The following is a 5,495-nucleotide window of genomic DNA, read 5'->3' as shown; positions in this document are numbered from 1 at the left end:
ACAATGACTAGGGATGATAGAAGGAGAATTGATGTCTTTTAGCGATGGTGTTGGAAAAGAGTACTGAATATACCATGGACTGCTAGGAAAACAAACAGATTTGTCCTGGAGAGGGTGAAGCCGGGCTGCTCCTTGGAGGCAAGTATTCTGAAGCTTTGTCTGACATATTTTGGGCATGTTGCAAGGAGAGACCAATCCTTGTAGAAGGACATCATGCTTGGGAGAGTGGAGGAAGAGCACAGGAGAGGAAGACCCTTGATGAGATGGATTGATTCAGTTACTGGGGTAATCGGGGTAGGTGTGTTGGAGATGGTGAGATTGGCACAGGATAGAGTGGAGTTTAGGGCTGTTGTACATAGGGTCGCTATGAGTCGCATACAATTTGACGGCACATAACAACATCCTTTGTTTATTAATTCCCTTTGATTCTCAAACTTAAACTCTGTCTCTGAAACCCTTTATAAATAAAAATTATCTAGTACATATATTATTAAAAATGTTAAAAAGAGACCAACATGTAGCTGACTCTCCAGTGGTTTTCTGAGACTGTAAATTGCATGGGAGGATATTATCTATCTTTCTCCCTCAGAGCATGTGGTGGATTTGAATAGTCAGACATAAATTTTATAGTGCAACTTCAGTGAAACTTCCTGTGGACCAGGCCACCAGAGCTCCCTAAATTATCAAAATATGCCCTGATATTTAATTGAATTGTATGTATATATTAAATAGCCTGGATATTCATTCAAGTCATAAATAATAGCAAATCATTTTTATACTTGCCTATCACTAGAAGCGCCTGAGTTATGATTTTTCTTCTCCTATACTTAAGACTATTTTTTTAATCCCGTACTTATGACTACCATTCTGTATCATCTGTTACATTTTGATTTCTGGAACTAATTAACTTCATTTTGTTGTTGTTGTGTACTGTAGAGTCGGAACCAACCCATAGCTGACCCTCCAGTGGGTTTTCAGAGACAGTTAATCACGTGGAAGGATATTTTCTATCATTTTCCCGCAGAGCAGCTGGTGGCCTCAAACCACATGCCTTTAGGACTGCAGTGGAGCTTCTTGCCATTAGACCACCAGAGAGGCTAATAATAACACAGAGGCTAAATATCAAGAGTGGATTACCCAATAAACAAGGTAAACACAGCTTTACTTATGCTTATTTACTAATTAATCTGTAAAGAAGGATGGGCAATCTCCTCCAGTGTGATTAACTGCCTCTGAAAACTCATCTGAGGGTCAGCTTTGGGGTGGTTCTGACTCTACGGTACACAACACAATAATTAACAATTACGCAAAATATCAGATGTAGTGAAAAATATGTGAATCCACTTACTACAGATTATTAAGCAAGCACAATAAACCATGCTTACCTTGTTTACTGGATCTTCTGTCCTTGTTAAGGATCGCACATTTGTAAAGATGTCAATTTTAATTCTGTAGAAAGATGCTGTGAGTTGAGAAAGAGAAAGATACCATCATACCTAAAGGCAGAATCTTTGATGTATTAAAAAATATTAAATTGTTCACCACAAATGAGTAAATAAGCACAGCACATATAAATGTTTTATCTTTTATTTTCTTATGTTTAATAATTAAAAATAAGGAGATGTCCTCTTACTGTAATTCCAGTTCTGTATTATGCTTCTTAATTTGTGAACCAACAATTCTTTCCTCTGCCATCTCTGCCAGCTTTCTCCATGCTTCACAGTGGAATTTTCCTTGAATCTCTCCCTTCCCCACTCCTACCTACAGCACAGACATTTGATCTGGTTAACTCTGTTTTCCCCAAAACACTACTGCTCCTTCAGCTGATTTCTTCCTTCCCAGGACCACAGCAGTCAGCTGGAAAGCTTGCCCTCATCCTCTTGTGCCCACTCCCTAGCCCTCCCACAATCTGGCTCCATGGTTTTGTGTGTGTGTTCTGCTGCTTTCTGGTGTGAAATCCTCATTCCAGCTGGGCTGGACTCATGATCCTACCATAGGGATGCTCTGGTCCTCCTACTGCTGTTGCCTTCTTTCTCTTGGTTAATTCACATCACCCCTTCCCAAAGATCTGTTTCAAGTTCTGCTTCTATGTGAAGTATCTCTGACTTCTCAGCACGCATTTTTTGTCATTCTCTTCACTTTAGTTGTTCTGAGTTTATGTATGTTGACTGTTAACTGAAAGGCCAGTGGTTCAAACCCACTATCAGCTCCAAGGGAGAAAAATACTAGTGATCAACTCTCAAAGATTAGTAACAGCTAAGAAGCAAAATCCCAAACCCACTGGCACTGAGTTAGTTCCAATTCATATCAATCCTTTATGGCTTGGAGCTGTAAAGATTACGTCTCATGAAGCCCGTGGGGGTACTTTTACTCTGTCATATGGGCTCTCTTTGAGTCAAAAGTCAACTTAATCATGCCTAATAACAATTTACGAGTTTGGGGCTGAAAACCTTGTTTAGAGCCAATTAGGGCCTGTGGCGCTCAGGTCTGGTGTTAATTTTGTTTGGAATGAACATTTTTCAAAGTGGTACATCACTGGTCTGTATTCATTGTGCTGTGGTAGCTTGAGGTTGCTGTACGCTGAACACTGTGCCAATGCTCTGTAAAATGCACAGTGGTTACCCATGATGGACAGTGTTTGGTGGAGCACCCATGTAAAGACAAGATAGCTATAGAACAGGTTCAGAATAGGATCACTATGAACTGTGCTTGATTCGATGGCACTCAACAACAACAACATCAGAAATGAATACATTGGGTCATCTCTTACCAAATACTAATTCTTCCCATAGATGACCGTTCTTCAACTTTGCCACTAGAAAAAGGTCTTACTTTGGAAAAGAATAATAGTACACTTTATAGGGCAGGTTTGACCATATCAATTCATTTTGTTAATACTGTTTTTTAATCACAATGGGTTTTATCTAGAGTTCCTGGATGCTAAAAATAATAAATGGACTCATCTGCTAATCGAAAGACTAATTAGAGGGACCACAGAAGAAAGGCCTGATCAATTTACATAAAAATCAACCATTGAAAATCCTATGGAGCACAGCTCTATCCAACACACATGGGGGTGCTATGAGTCAGAATTGACTTGAAGGCAACTGACAGTTATATAATAGTTTTATCTCATTACAAATTCATTAGTCTCCACTTCATAAAATATTAATTGTTTTTGCATTTTTTAAATGTAATCACTTTGAATAGAACTATATCTCTTTTTTTTTGAGGTGTAATGCAACTTCATCACTTTATTCAAATCTTCAAAATAATCTTTATTCTACATTTTTAGTATAAAAAAATCCACAAGTTAAGTGCACCACAGTGTAGAGAGAGACATACAACGCTGAACTTCCATAACAGTCAATGGTACAGCCAAACATCACATGTACAGAACACAAATTTAGATGAACTGAAATGATAAAATAAAATCCAATTTCAGAAAACAAAAATAAAAATATTAAGGATCCCTGAAATATTCTTCACCCTAATAAGACTTCACTGGACTCAAGTCATTTTGTAGTGAGGCATTCACAATATGACCCCATTAACCCAGCTGAGCAATTCTTGGGAGCCACCTAGGAGTGGATTCATCAGACACTGACAGTATGTGGTAACGAAATTTTTTTTATCTCAAAAGTTCCCTAACGTCATGAGGATTTTTAAATGTAACCTATTCCTCACCCCTCTTATTTTAAACAAACTGCTGTTTATAGTACAGTTTGCATTGATAATCCTTTGTTTAAGCATGCCCTCATGGTTTTTCTGGCACCAAAGGAAATTTGGGTTCGGTTCCTGTATGCAGAGGTAACCTGAGGGGGTTCTCTGCAAAAAAATTTTAAAAAAAAGAATATAAATGGCACTCTCTATTTTTGCCTGAGGAGATGCAAAAGCAGAAGTCATGGGTTCCATGGGGTCTGTGCTGCTTGGAGCACAAAGGGAGTTTCAGAGGATCCTTGTGAATGATTATTTAAAAGATGACAAATGGGGAGAAGTGCAAGGAGAGAAGAAAATTAGTTTGACTGGATTTCTGTCCTGCCCCATTAATTCAATGGAGATTGGTGGGAGAGAATGGATGGCTGGGGTTGAGGATGGGATGTGGGGCAAGGGATGGAAAGGCAATGGCAGACGACTAATGCATTTCATTTATAACAGGTAATAAAAATCAAAGACTTAAAGGAGATTAAAGACCAATCAGAATAATTTGGCAACTTTAATTCTTCGGAAGATCAAAGTTCCCTCCAAACCTAATTTGAGGTTTTATTACTAAAAGCAAAGACCAGTGTGGTACAGTATTACTCCAGCGGGATTAAAGGAAGATCCTTAGAGCTGCTTTACCCACATTCATTTTATGAATGGATACCTCCCCTACCTCAAAATGCTTTAGGGAGGTACTGCTACCATTACATGGTTCCTTATTAAGTTTGAAAAGTGCCTGAAAGTTCGGGCACCAGAAAGACACCCCAACAACATGTGTCTAAACTGCAACTTCAGGTTAATATGACTAAAGCAGTTACATTGTGAGAAGTGCTTGAAGGTATGTGATGTCTTTCCCGGCACAAAAGTGGCCTTGGTTCCTCACCAGATGGTGTAGCCACCATCTGAGCCACCCACGAAGAAGTTTCCCTTCCGCTGAGTTACAAGGACGTTGGCTCCCTGCATAACTGCAAGCTGAGCTGCATTGGGAGGGAGGGCATCCAGGAGGTGGAGGAGGGATGTTACCAGCAGTAGCTCCAGCTCCAAATCTGGCACCTGCATCATACCCTCCTTCCACCAGCACTGCTGAACCGGGCGGGTAAATGGGACCAACTGGATAATCAGCCATTGGGATTGTGGAACCTAAAGGTCCAACGGCCACAGGCTGTGCCATGGGAAGATACAGTGAGGCGCCAGGAAATGCAGCTGACATGGTAGGGACTGTGGCAGCCCCTGGGTGCACAAAGCTCGGACGATAGAGCTCAGAGTAAGCAGGTGGAGCATCAGTATAAGGTGGAGCCTGAGGAAGATGCAAGGTCTGATGATACACTGGATTCCCAGGAGGCTGCACTGGGTAGGTTGGCTGTGTTGGATATTGACCTTTGCTGTTCATGGTGGCTTTAGGTCCGGTTCGGGTCGGCATCGCGGACGGTTATTTTTTTCGTCCTCTTCCTGTTCGGAGTCACTTCCGTGTCCAGAACTATATCTCTTTAAGAATATGCTCTCTCAGATAATGAAGACTGTATTTAAACCAATGGAGGGAAAGAACTGTGTTAAAGGAATACACGACTAGGCTGTATGACAACAGTCCAGATTAAGTGGTAGATTGTAAAGCGGACTGGGATGGAAAAGAGGGAAGGAGTAAACTGTGCAACAATACATGAATATTAGAAAAAAAAGAGAGAAAGAGAGAATGTGAACTGGAGAGAGTGACAGAGGAAAATGTGCAACAATGAATGAATGAAAATTCAACTTTTTTGTAAACTTTTGATAAAATCACAATAATTCTTTTTAAA

The 5,495-nt window shown here is 40.2% G+C and overlaps 1 pseudogene; it reads right to left on the bottom strand.

Moving 5' to 3' along the window:
* Window positions 1-4,581: 4,581 nt before the first annotated feature.
* Window positions 4,582-5,125, bottom strand: LOC102853867 (annotated as a pseudogene).
* Between the last annotated feature and the right edge of the window lie 370 nt (window positions 5,126-5,495).

The sequence above is a fragment of the Elephantulus edwardii genome, unplaced genomic scaffold, assembly GCF_000299155.1.
Source record: "Elephantulus edwardii isolate Elephantulus edwardi_28Jun2011 unplaced genomic scaffold, EleEdw1.0 scaffold00364, whole genome shotgun sequence".
Classification (NCBI taxonomy): Eukaryota; Metazoa; Chordata; class Mammalia; order Macroscelidea; family Macroscelididae; genus Elephantulus; species Elephantulus edwardii.
Note: the sequence above shows the minus strand (reverse complement) of the source record. Positions and strands in the feature narration are given on the sequence as shown.